The sequence below is a fragment of the Hydra viridissima genome, unplaced genomic scaffold (assembly GCF_058129835.1).
Source record: "Hydra viridissima isolate aposymbiotic clone 2 unplaced genomic scaffold, HvirCarnegie_v1 scaffold_1, whole genome shotgun sequence".
Taxonomy (NCBI): Eukaryota; Metazoa; Cnidaria; class Hydrozoa; order Anthoathecata; family Hydridae; genus Hydra; species Hydra viridissima.
In genome coordinates this window covers 7,893,097-7,907,249 of record NW_028324300.1, presented here as the reverse complement: position 1 = coordinate 7,907,249, position 14,153 = coordinate 7,893,097, and the positions used below count along the sequence as shown (strand labels likewise).

The 14,153-nt window shown below is 33.9% G+C and overlaps 1 pseudogene; it reads left to right on the top strand.

Annotated features, from left to right (window-relative positions):
• The first annotated feature begins 8,982 nt into the window (after window positions 1–8,982).
• LOC149893184 (uncharacterized) lies at window positions 8,983–10,588 on the top strand (annotated as a pseudogene).
• Window positions 10,589–14,153: the final 3,565 nt, after the last annotated feature.

Below are 14,153 nucleotides of genomic sequence, written 5' to 3'. Positions count from 1 at the left end.
CAAAAAATTCATATTCCCACGAAGTACTCAAGAGAGTTGAAAAGATTTAAAACCAATATCACACCTCAATCAGGGTGTACAATCTTTGATGCATGGTATATTGCATAAGACATCATTTTATTATTACATCATTTGCAATTTGTTAAGAATCAAGTTGGTTATGGAATGCCAATATAATGTGTTTTTTCTAAATCTTTGATATTTGTTTTTTACCTAACATCATGTTCTGATTTTTACAGTAGGGATATGACAATTTCTTAAAAGAAAGTGATAATGGCATGGGTTATCTTTTTAAAAATATAATCCCTTAACACAATTTATATGTATAAAATGGTATTTTTTAATGAAAAGTATAAATAATCAGGTTTTTAGTGTTGATTTGTCAAAATAAGTTTAATATCAATTTTTTCGATGCCTTTGCAGAATTGAAGTAAGTTCCACTTGATTTAATTGCCCGTACATAAAAAATCTTTCAACGTTGAGTTGGAATTGGCGTCGGTTTACAAAGATTACCTTAAAGCAAAAAAATTCTTTTATTGCTTTAAGGTAATCTTTGTAAACTTTTCGCAGATTATCGTAGTTATCCTGATTAAAAAACTGGCCGGAAAAGCAGATGTCACTTTACGTGCCGTAATAAAGTTATATGATGGCTGATTTTCGGCTGAATGTTAGCTTGCGAAGTAATTGTTCGGTTAATCCATCTTGCTTTGCTTATATTTGGTAAGAATTTTAAATTTTACTTTTAGGAAGCTTCAAATTTTTTAAAAATCTCTTGACAAGTAATCAAGTGGAGGAAAGCCTACCACCTCTCCAGCGAACTTTTTTGTTAAAGAGACTATGTGGCTTTTCTTTATCTTTTGAAATTAGGCAGGGATTATTTCAATTACAGATCATAGCTTACATTTATCAACCATAGTTTTATTCTATTGAATATTGTTTCACCTTTTCTATTGATCAGTGCCAGGACCGCTAGTTTATCTTGAATGGAACCTGGAGGAACAAGATGATGATTTATTGTTACAATTTTTTAAATTCAGTCTATGTTCTTGTCTGAAATTGCAAAGAGCAATGATAAATTTGGAAAATGTTTAAACCATTTTATAGCATGTTAAAGTTCTTCCACACTTTTTGTTCTTCGAAAATTATCAGTACTTTTATGTTTCGACTTATTGTTGGTATTTCCAGTCTAACAGTATTTCTCCTAACTTACGACTAACTTTTAATCTAGAAACTTTTTATACTAAGTTAAAAACAAATTACATTTGTTAAAATTTTTTATCAACTTAAAAGTTTCGAAAAACCTTGAAACTAAATATACAACTGCAAAAACTTAGTACAGGTTTTTATTGTGAATCTAAAACTAAAAAAATAATAATAAATAAATACAAGAAAAAAATCTGAAAAAGTTTAAACATGAAAAATCACTCAAAAAAATCATATTTCCGCTTAGCGATGCATAGTGGTCTACCCACAGTGAGATTTGATTGAAGGTAGACACAATAATTTATGTAGAGAACTTTTTTATATTTTGTGAACTTTATACCGGTTTTATAAAATGTTGTATTCCTAGATGTGAAGGAAATTTAACATTAAAAATCAAAGTAAGCAGGTTACTACTAGAAAAGGAGAGTTCTGGGACAAAACCATTTTTCATCACCGTTATGAAATTTTTGTATAATCGCGGGTTGAAAATTTTCTGGGACAAAATGATTTTTTTGATGATCGTTTTGAATTTTTTGATAATCGCGGGGTTAAAAATTTTTTTGGGATAAAAATTCCCGACGACGACGAGAAAACGTTTTATTTTTTCATGACGTGATAAAACGCGTAATGAAAAAAAACTTTAATTTTTGTAAAGGTGTTTAAATCTTGAGAATTAGGCGTAATAATAGGCTTGTCCGAGAAGAAGGTTAAAGTTTCCGGATTGACCGATTTGCGCGTCGCCGGAGTTGAGAGTGACGACGAGCCTTCTGCCGGCTGAGACGCTAGGCATGGAGTCTGCATTTGCAAAATTTCTGTAAAACGAAATGGTGGTAGTGGAACCGATGGAAGCATTGGATTGTAACAGCAGTCCAGTCGATGTGTTGTTGAACGAGGATATGTTTGATCCGTTCCACGAAGACAAATAAAAATCTTCCAATCCAGACGAGGAAAAGATGCATTTGCTGTCACCGTCATGTCCAGAAAAAGTAGTGTAATTGTTTGTATTATAAGGTGCCCAGGGGCTGAGAACGGTTCCGTTTCCAGGAGGTAAATTGCCGTCGTACATTCGGACTCTCGATTCCCACCAGCTTCCAGAAACGCCGATGATGTGCATCCTAATGTATTTTAGAAAAACTCCATTTCCTTTTCCATTTGTGTCTAGCAAAACATAATCGTTTCCGTAAGTGGTGTTTAAATATCTGAAGGTTTTGCAGTAAAGTTTGAAAAGAGGGATGGAGGCAGGAATGGAAGCAAGAGTGGAAATGAACGGTTGAATCCAGTAAGTGATTGTAGAGGTATTTTTGTTTACCAATTGGATGCTGACGTTCGTCCTGAAAGGCATGTCAAGAGTAAAATATCCTCCCAACGAAGTGTTGCTTAAAATGTTGCATCCTTGCAAAGAATTGGCGTAAAAAGGTCCGCCGATGGGAGAAAAAAGCAAGTCGCAAGCAAGTCCAGTGTTGTCCACTCCTATTCCTTCCGTGGTTTCTGAATAATTTCCAACGTTAATTTCGCCATCTGTAAATATTCGAATGAAAACATTTCCAGGAAAGTTTCCACTGAGAGCCAACCATAATCTTCTTAGAACACCAGGTCCGTCCGAGTAAGTGAAAACTGTTTTCGTGGCGGCTGATGCTACCGTTTGCGATTTTAATCCTAAGGACGAAAAGTTTGAATTTGGAACAAGCCCTAAAAAGTTGGATTTTTGTAACAAAACGTCTGCGTAACTTTTTGTCGCGGCGTCTTGCGCATTTGACGGATTAAGCACATTGATTAATTTATGGGAATTTAAATCCAAGTCAGCTGTGCCAACTGAAGTTCCTCCTCCTGTCGAATGCGTGTCAACGTAATTTTTTGTGGCGGCGTCGTGCGAGTTGGTTGGTTCTGCCAAATTAATGATTTTTTGAGAGTTAAAATCAATGTCTGCAGTGATGGTGCTGGATCCATTCGTTTTGATATAAACGTTGCTTGTTGAGTCTGCAGTAAGATTTTCTAAATAAGCGCTGAATTCGTTTCTGTTGAATTTGTCAATCATTTTTTAAAAGGGTAAAATTTTTTTTAAATTCAATTTGCAATCACCAAAGGGTATTGACGACGTCTTGAAAACTGTTTCCCTCTTCGCATTTTTTCAAAACGTAAAGGCACAAATGACCACAATAAGACGTGTTTCCAAATTGAACCCTTTCGCTGTTGTAGAAGACAGGGCTTTTTAAATAATCGACTAGCTCGACGAGAGGGGGTTGAGCGTAAGAGTCAAAACTGAATTTTGCGTCTCCGTCTTTGTACCAGCACACCCAATGAAACCCTCCAGTGCTCGAATCTCCCATGTTGATAATCCCGCATTCTTTTTTTCTCGGTTTTTTTGGCAATATGTCTCTGACAAAAACTCCTCGAAAGTTTTTTATATTTAGTTTTTTTGCTGCTTCCATCAATTGAAAATTGTTCAAAGCCTCGTTCGATAAAATAACTCCTTCCACATTGATCATTTTGTTTATTTTTTTAATTTGTTAATTTTTTTTTGTCACTTACCTTTTTGTACCCGCATTTTTTTTGTTATTTTTTTTTGTTATTTTTTTGACTCTGCCTATGCCATTTCCTCTGCCTCTGCCTCTGCCTCTGCCTCGGGTTTTGCCTCTGCCTCTGCCTCGGGTTTTGCCTCTGCCTCTGCCTCTGCCTCTGTTTCTGCCTCTGTTTCTGCCTCTGCCTCTACCTCTGCCTATGCCTATGAATCTGCCTCTGCCTCTGGTTATACCTCTGCCTCGGGTTCTGCCTCTGTAGATTTTTTTAATTTGTAGTGTCCATAAGCCAACGTGTGTATTCCATCTTCCAAAATGATTCTTTTGTCGTCGTCGGAGCTGAGAGAGATTTTGTTAATTTCCTCCGTGCATATGTCGTGTAAATGGGATCGGATGACGTTCATTTTGTTTATTTTTTCTTTTTTGGTTTCTAGACATTTTTTGTAATCGTTGTGGGTGATGTATTTTTGGACGACATTTTTTTTGACTCCTTTGCATTTTTTGTGCTCTTTTTCATTTATTTTGTAAGAGTACAATTTTGACCGGAGACCGACAAACTCTTCAATCTGTTTTCCTCCGGTTTCGTCTTTGAACATCCCAATGACCTTTTTGTTTAAACCAACTTTGAACCCAACGTTTTGAATGGCTGGATGGTTTTTGTCAAAATCGCTAGTGTCGAATTTACTTTCCACATCGTCGGAAATGTCTTTGTAAAAGTCGTCCGTTTTTATTTCGTAAACCAGCGAGTCCGTGTCCGTCATTAACAATTTTGCTTTTTCTGGATATTTTTTTTAAATGTAATCATAGTGGAATTCGAACATTAAAGTTTTGCTCAAATCCAAAATGGACATCCCCAAATAAATTGGTTTGTTGTAAAAAATATTTGTTCTTTTCATGTGAACGGCTAGCAAGTTTTCATCAAAAATCGTGTGCCGGTCGTAATTTGGTTTTGCTGATAATTTTATTGCCTTTTCCTTTTCTGTCACCAGTCCACTCGCTTTTCAATGTTTTCCATTGTTTTTCCAAACACCGAATTGTTCATCAGCTTGAAAAATTCTTTCTCAAATTCGTTGGTGGATTTTGTTCTCAATTCAGTGTTTAGGTTAATGTACGGTTTCATCCAATCCCGTTGCTCAAATTTTATACCTCGGTGCACCTTTGAAATTTTCATTCCCAATCGTTCGTACAATTTTAGGTTTTCGCAGTGGAGGACATAATTATTTTTATCGTTTAAATTTGGAACGAGCTTATCCACTTTTCCAATTTTCATTCTCTCAGGAGCCAGAGGGTAATCGTTGTGTTCGTCGTGAAGGCTTTCCGGATAATCCAAATCAACCTCCAAAATGCACGGAATCGATTTCCAATCAGGCAGTTCGTCTTTTGTCATCCATTCGAAATGTATTTGTTGTTCGATTTTCCATGCCGGTTGGTGATCATGCTAATCCCTCCACGGGCTCCTTTTTGTATCATTCGAAGCATGTCGGGGTCGCTTAACAATTCCAATTCTATTTTTGTTTTTTTTAAACAAGCGTCCCAAGCCAACCCGGGAGATGTATAATACCAGGCGGGGTCTAGCTTGTAATTTTTAATGCAAACGTCCCTAAAATTTTCAAAGACATCCGCCAGAATCAAAACGTCCGACACGCTGTACAAATCGTGATAATCTCTAAACGTTTTGCATTGAAACACGTTCCATACCGTTTTCGCATGCGCGTAATTTTCATCGCTTATTTCATCGTGGTTGAGTTTTGAGAAAAACGCTTCTTTTGGAGGTAATTGCGTTTCTTGAAATTTATCGAATGTGTCCACCCAATCGTAAGGGTACACACCTTTTTTACGAAGCAAATCGAATTTTTCTCCTTCAAAATATTTTGCTAGGTTTTTGAACTGTTCCGGCTTTAAATTTTTAGACAAAGCATCCAAACCGAAGGAAAGGAATTTAAAGCTGTCGATAAATCTCAATTAAATTTTTTTTTCTTTGGTTTTTCCGTCTTTACCAATGTACTCTCCCACTTTTATTTTTTTCGAGAAGCTGATGTATTTTTCCTCGTTGCATGGAATGCAGGTTATTTCTCCTCCCAATTTTTTGATAAACAAATGGCTGTCGTATCCTGACAAATTGTGAAAAACGACAGGAATGAATTTTGGGATTTTGTATTTTAAATTGCATTCGTTGTGTGCGGCTCCTCGATATTTTCCAGTAAAATGGCAATGATCGCGTACCTTTTCTGTATCGAGAATTTTTTCTTCGCAAATGTGACAAACGGTTGTGGATTTAAAATTATTTTCATCATCCTTTGTGAAAAACATATTTTTTTTCAAGTTTTTTCCAAAAATTTTTTTATTTCTTTTTCCAAACTTTCAACAAAAAATTGAGCCACGTCTTGGTTATCGTTTGACGATTCGGAAATTGTTGGGTCACCGTCATAAACGGTTTCGTCAAAACATTTTATGTGATAGGAAAAGGAACTCGGAACATGCCTTTGAAACTTTTTGGTGTAAGACTGGTCTGGATTTTGTTCGCACGAATCTATCGGTTTGATAAAACTTTCAAAATCCGCGTAAACAATAAATGGGACCCTCATCGACCTTTCTATGAATAAAATCCTTTCCCAAATTTCATAAACGAATTTTTTGGAGGAAGAACCATTCGAACCGAGTCATGCTCGTTGCAATAAAACGAATGTTTTGAAAGATCCTCCTTGCTTTTCATCCCCTGCAAGCAATTTCTACAAAAATATTTTTGTCCGTTTCTTTGGGATGCTTGAGATGAAATGAGTCGACTCAGATTTTTGATCAGACAATAATGTTTTGTTTTTTCATCTGAAATAAGCAGCAAATCTATTTCATGCTTTCTGTTCAAACCATGGCGCTCTATACTGAAGTAGCAACCAGACAATCTCTAATGGCCTTATTATAAAAGGACAAAAATAGACTTCGACAAAGCACTAATTGCAACAATTTTAATTACAACTATCAAAAATGAATTGTCTATAAAAAATGTTTGTCTTTCTAGACAATCATTTTAAAAACGGACACTAAATGAACAATCTCGATTTTTTAATGAGGTATAGAAGATCTATTTCATATATAATTTGGACTTATAACGAGTAATTAAATTTTCACTGCAGCATCGTTTCAAAAACTGAAAACGAGCACAAAATTAAAAATACAATTTTTCTAACAGAAGTTCATTTTTTAATTTTTTGTCCAGCGTGTGCTGTTGATTAAAAAGTTAATGTTTATTTAAAAACCTCAAAATGGACTATTTTGTGCTCAATTGAAGTTCATTAATTACTCAGTTCAGTTGTTTTTCAGTTCTCAGTGAATGTGCGTGAAAATTTATTTTTAAAATGCCCTCTCCAGTTTAGGATTTTTCTTAACATTCTATCCTCAGACTGTGAATCTGACTATGATTGGATCTAAATTTTGGAAAATCAACTATTTGTGGAAACATTACTGTCATATTCCGTCCTAAAATTTGTCACCACTTTAAATTTGTCACCATAAAAGTCATTTTTACCATGAAATAAAATTCAAATATAATGTATCGTATATTTTCTTTTTTGTTTCTAAGGGATTTTTTGGGTAATTTAGATTTTATTGGCAAAAATCAATATTTCTGGTTTTATGAAATCAAGTAAATTTAGACAAAATCATAGACACCAAATAGACAAAAAATTATGCTTTGTAGACTTATGAAGTGAAAATTATTTTTTAACTGAGCAATCTTAGGACACCATCAAAAATTTGATAGACACAACAAGGACAAAAAATTAAACATTTGTTGTGTCCATTACAACATACAGAATTGTCTATGTCTGTGTTGTAAGTCTATCCATAGACTAGTCTGGTTACTATACTGAAGGCCTATTCATCGCGCAACCGTAAGCCGTGACTGGGGGCCTATTTTAACATTCTAAAAATTGCGAAGATGAAAAGCTCTCATTGAAAAACTTGCCAGAGAATTTTTAACTTTTTCAAATTAATCTTGTTTATTCTTTTATATTTCCAATAGCTTTGTATTATCAATGTTTTTTAAATTATAAATTTTTGTAAATAATTTTAAAACACTGTATTTTTACTTACTTGTTAACTCCTTAGAGTGTTATGAGTTATATTATATTATATATATATATATATATATATATATATATATATATATATATATATATATATATATATATATATATATATATATATATATATATATATATATATATATATATATATATATACATTCATTATGACTGATATGGCAAAAAAGTGTTTGAAAATCTTATGTTATGGTTTGCATATTTTTATGTTCTTTTAAATAATTATATTTTATAGATGCCAAAAAAGTGTTGTGTATATGGCTGCAAAACTAATTATCAAAGTACCAAAAGCAATAAAAGCTTTGAAAAAATACCAGTTTATCGTTTTCCTAAAGATAAAGAACAAAGAATTATTTGGATAAAAAGTATTCCAAATTCTAATCTTTTAGTTTCAGATGAAACTGTTATTTGCTAATTACATTGGCCAAAAGTTTTTGAAAAAGTTACTGTTCAAGGAAAACAAAGACCAAAAATGCCACCATCTGTATGGCCAGGAATACCTTCAAGTCAAATACCTACTCCATTACCATGTCATCGCACAACACAGAAATCTTTAAGCGTTGTTAGAAATGTTAAAACTGATGAACTTAGCACTTTTTTATCAGCTGATAAAGCAACATATATTGATTTTAAAAATGTTTTATTAAATAATCTTAGGGTTTTTTCAGTTTCAGTAATAACATATATGATTGAAAAAACAATTAATGTTCAATCTATTATGTTTTATGATGGTGTTCCTTTATTTCTTGTTAAAACTTTTGAGAATTTACATTTTGAAACATTTCATTGTGGAATAAAATGTTTTATAAAAAGTTTGTGTAAAGATCGTGTAAATATTGTTGACTCTTGGTCAAAGTTTGAGGAAATACTACATTTTTTAAATGTCATGGAAATAGATCATAAGAAAAACATTATTCAGCAACAAATATCAATTATGTCTGCAAAGCCTATTGGAAAAAAAAAAAAATGAATCAGATACAATTATACGTAGTTTTGAATATTTTTCAACATCTCGTGCTTTATACAATAAACTAAGAAACGATTTTCAATTGCCATCATACTTTGACACGCATAACATTAAAAGTTTTCAAAATTGATGATGCTAGTTTCTTAGACTCAGTTTTCAAAAACATTGAAGAAAAACAAAAAATTTGTATAATTATTCATGATGAAGTATATGTCAAAAAAATGATGCTTTACCATGGTGGAACATTGTTTGGTAAATCTTTAGATGATCCATCATTATTGGCTAAAATTGTGTTGGGAATTATGATAGTATGTTTCAAAGGTGGTCCAAAATATCTGTATAAGATGATTCCAATTTCAAAATTATGTTCAAATTTTCTTTTTGAACAAATAAACTCCAGCATAAAACTTATAAAATCATCATCTGGCGATGTAAAAGTTGTTATCTGTGATGGTAATCGTGTAAACCAAGCATTTTTTAAATTATATCATACTATTCCAGAAAAACCTTGGAAAACGGAAGATGGGATGTATTTACTGTTTGACTTTGTTCATCTTTTGAAAAACATTAGGAATCTATGGCTTACAGAAAAAACTGGGGAACTAGTGTACAGTCATAATGGTATTCAAAGAACAGCTAAATGGGAACACCTTAAATGCTTATATAAATTAGAATTAGAAAAGTTAGTCAAATTGTCAGACTTGAATGAAATTGCAGTAGCTCCCAAGCCCATTGAAAGGCAAAATGTATCTACTTGCCTTAAAGTTTTTTCAGATAAGACATATCATGCCTTGCTGACCTATTCTCAAATAATTTCAAATTCTAAGGATACTGCAATATTTATAAATAAAGTAATAACCTGGTGGAAAATTTTAAATGTGAAAGGTCGTGGAGCTGATGTAAGACATAATGATCCACTAGAAGCACCTATTTGTAATCCTGATGATTGCCGTCTTAATACTCTACTTCAGTTTGGTGATATGGCTCTTGAAATGTGTTGTAAAAATGGCAAAAGAGTGAAGCAGCTATCTAATGATACTGCAAAATCAATTCACCATACTTGCTATGGTATTGTCGAGCTATGTAAATATTTATTAGCAACAAGTCATGATTATGTTCTTCTTGGTATGTTTACAAGTGACCACTTAGAAAAAGAATTTGGGAAATTAAGACAAGGTTCCGGGGGTGCCTACTTTATAAACGTTCAACAAATTATAGAAAATTGCATATAAATCACACATCACTGTTGTTATCATTAAATATTGACATAGATTCTTTTGATTTTAGTTCAGGTCATGAGTGTGCTTCTTGTACATATGTTTTATGTGAAGCAGGTAGTGAAATATTTGACAATTTAGAAAAACTAGAGTCATCAATTTCTGATACTACCAAAATGTCTTTGATTTATATTGCTGGTTATGTATGTAGGAATGAATATAATGAAAACAATTTGTTTAATCAAACATTACTTTATTATGAAAAGTTTGGTGAGTACCTCAAGTCTATAGATCGTGGTGGTCTTAAAATTCCACCAGACAATGTTTGCCTATGGGTGTTTTTTTGCTTTGTCTTATTCCATTCGATAAAAGATAAAGTTTGTCGTAAGTCCTTAAGTGACATCTTTTTGCTGGTTTCTGAATTTTACTATTTTGAAATTAATCAAAAACATTGCAGCACACTTGCTAATATATTTTTAAACAATTTTTGTGCACAAATTACACCAAGATCTAATAAAGAACCTGCATTAAAAGTTTTAAAGTTATCATAAATTTGTTTAGAAAAGAATGATTTGTATCTGTTGTTGTTAAAATATATGCAAATATTTTCTTTGTTATAATTTTTTTTTTAATTTAAAGTTTTAACTTTTTATTATTTTAATATAAATATTTCTAAATAAACTAATTAAACTCATAAACAGTCATATTTTGACTCCAAAATATAATTTTATAGCAGAGTTGCTGATAATCCGTAAAAATAATAGGCCCCCAGTCACGGCTTACGGTTGCGCGATGAATAGGCCTTCAGTATAGAGCGTCATGGTTCAAACATTTTGATATTTGCAGAGTTAATGGATTTGTTTTCGTATCCGAAAACGTTGACGCTGATTTCTGGATTATTTTTTTCAAATTTTTTGATTTAGTGTGGTCGGAAAATCAATCCCTTCCCAATTTAAATTTTTCGTTTTTTCAATCAGGTTTTTGTCAATTCTTTCGCTGTGTTTTTCTTTCATGTTTAACGCTCTGGTGACGCACCACTTGAAACATTCGTTGTCTTCGTTTTCCATGTTTATGATTGCTTTTTTGGTTGACAGAAAATCGTCGAGAGGGATGTACGACCGACCCCCGATGGGCTTGTAATCAATTAAATTAATGTCCATTTTCAAGATGGAGGACACTGTGCAATTTGAACCCATTTTGTTGTATTTTTCCATGTTTTCAATGATTTCATCTTTCGCTTTTTCGTAAAATTCTCCAAAATCCGTTGACTCAAAAATAATCCCAGATTTTGACAAAAAAGGTACAATTCGATGCACCTCCTCTCCAGTAGTAAGGCTAACGCTCTCCATATCGCAAGTCAAAACAAGGCTCGCTTTTTTGTTTTTATTTTCTTGAAGAATTTTTATCGCATCGTCTTTCGCTAAATCTAAAAAGGTAGAGGCGTCCTTTTGGTTTCCTTCGACTTGATGCGAAAATTGTTTTGCAACATGCTTCAGCGCGTGATCGGTCAAATGAAAATGAATGCGCGGTCTAATAGGTTTTGGAGCAGGAACCGGTTTTTGAACAATCGGACGAGGGGCAGGAACCGGTTTACCAAATACAACGTCTTTGAGAGACTTTATTGTTTTTTCCACTGCATTTTTTACCGCAGCTGGAACGTATGGCTCAACGAGAGAATTTATTTGGTTGAAACTGTTGGTGACAGCCATTGTAATTTTTGAAAACCAGTCAGGTTTTGGAGCAGGAACCGGTCTCGGAGCAGGATTTTGCAAATGGGCTGGTTTTGGAGCGATGGGTGGATTTTTATCTGGCTCAACAACAAACCTAACTTTTGTAGGTTTCACTGAAATTTTAACAGGCGGTCGAACAAACCTAACTACGGTTGGTTTCAAAGCGGGGCTTTCGTGGTCTGTCGGTCTTGACTCAGGCGTCCGTCTAATAGGAGCAGGCAAAACCTCGCATCTGGCGTCCGTCTACGAGCTACAGTATGAGGACCAATGATAGGCCTTGTTGTTTTTATAGCCTCAACGAGCTGTTCCCTGGTCATTTTTGAAAAACCTTTTATCGCCCGGTCTCTAGCCTGACTTTTCAATGTTACCATTGAGACTTTTTTTTCTTTGACAGTTTTGTTTTCCATTTTATTATGCCAAGAAAATTTTTTTTCGGCGATTTTTCGCATTTTGTTTTCCATCTTTTCTTTGTCAAGAAAATTATTTAACTCAAAATCAATTTTTTTGGTTTTTCCGATTTTTCACATTTTGTTTTCCATTTTATTATGCCAAGAAAAAAAATTTTTTTTCTAATTAATTTTTTTCCTTTTTTTCCGAGAATTTTTTTCAATTCTTTTTTTCCGAGAATTGAAAATTTTTTTTCGGACTTAGAAAATTTTTTTTCTTTTTTCGGACTTGGAGTTTTTTTTCTGTTTTCCAGTTTTTAAGAAAAAATTTCAATCTTTATTCCATTTTCCATTTTTCCATCTCGACGCTCCAAATATCTCCAGCCATGACCTGTCTTTTTCATCGCTTTGTAAAGGGATCCGTATTCAACCACTTCCCCGGTTTCGATGTTGGTCGTTTTCACAGAAACAGGTTTTTTTCGAATTGAACCAAGCCTCTCGTGTTTTGGATCGATCATTTTTTTTGAATTTTCCGTTTTCGCATTTTCCGTTTTCGCATTTTCCGTTTTCGCATTTTCCGTTTTCGCATTTTCCGTTTTCGCATTTTCCGTTTTCGCATTTTCCGTTTTTATTTCTTTTTTTGGTCGACCCACCGGCTTGTATTCTTTTGCACCTTCCAAAAGCGAATCTTTGCTTACAAGATTGTTCTCAACCGCAATCATAATCAAAGTCAATAAATTGTTTGAGGTTTTTGTGACCCCATTTTCCCTCAGCAAATTTTTCAGATAATTTTTTGTTAGTCTCATGCTTTATTTTTAAAAAGAAAAAAAATTTTTTAAATCATTTTTTTGTCAAGAATCTCATGATGGTCTTTTTAACCTAATAAACAGCGTTCATGTTGGTTCCGTCTGAAACAAAATTGATCAATTTGTCTGAAACGATCACTGCAAAAATAACTGTACCGTCTGGCACTGCCGTTCGGAATTTTAGGTTCACAACCAAGTCAGCTGTTTCAGAAACAAATCTTTCCTTTTACTTGCTGATGTCGACAAAAAACAACGGATACAAATTTTTATATTCAAGCAGAGACAAACCTGATTGGCAAACAAGCTCGTTTGTGCCGTAATATTTTTCATCAAACAAGAACGCGTCGGAATGGGCCATGACAATTTTCTTTTCTCCAAAATTCAAGTCGTAATTGTAATTTGGATATTTTATCCCATTGACGGTCACGAAAAAATTGTTTACATCGCAATGATCGAACACGGCTGGATTTGCGGTTTGACTGGAAGGTTTGTTTGTTGAACCCTGCGTTTCCAGTGGCGCTTGAGGTGTCTTTGTACCACATTTGCTTCAAACCATCGGCTAGCTGAAAACCGAAAGGATATTTCAATAATCCAAGCATGGTTGTTCCCTGACCTGGGTACATGACTCTTTCCACTTGCTGTCCTGACAAGTCGTAAGTGACGTCGCTGAACAAATACGTAATGGCGTTGTTTACCAGAGCAATTTCGCTTGCTGCTGTGTAAGCGGTTCCGTCTGATTTTTTCAGAACTCCTTCGACGAGGATGTATGCCTCAGACGGAAGTGTCTGCACAGACTGGCAATCAATCTCAAAAACGATCGATCCTGAAGAATTTAAATCGAGATTTGTTGGAAGGTACTCGAAAAAATCAACTTTTTCAATGCCGGTGTCGTACTCGGGCATTTCATCAACTCTTAATCTGTCGGTGTTTATAATTTTTTAAAATGAGAAAAAAAATTTTGTCATTTTTGATTCGTCAAAAAAAATCACGCAATCAAAAGCCCGCTCCCCATTTTGACCAGATCTTGATTTCTGGAAGCATTCTTTTTTGTCATTTTCTTTTTTACTTGAATGGACGAACCAAACATTTTTTTATGCAGCTCTTCCATCGGATTAATAGATGCATACTGATTCACCTTTGACGCTTCGTTCAAAATCGTGCTGGCCAATTGGTTTGGATTCACCGTCCCCGTCTTGGAGTAAACTTTTTCAACCGCTTTTTTTCCTTTATC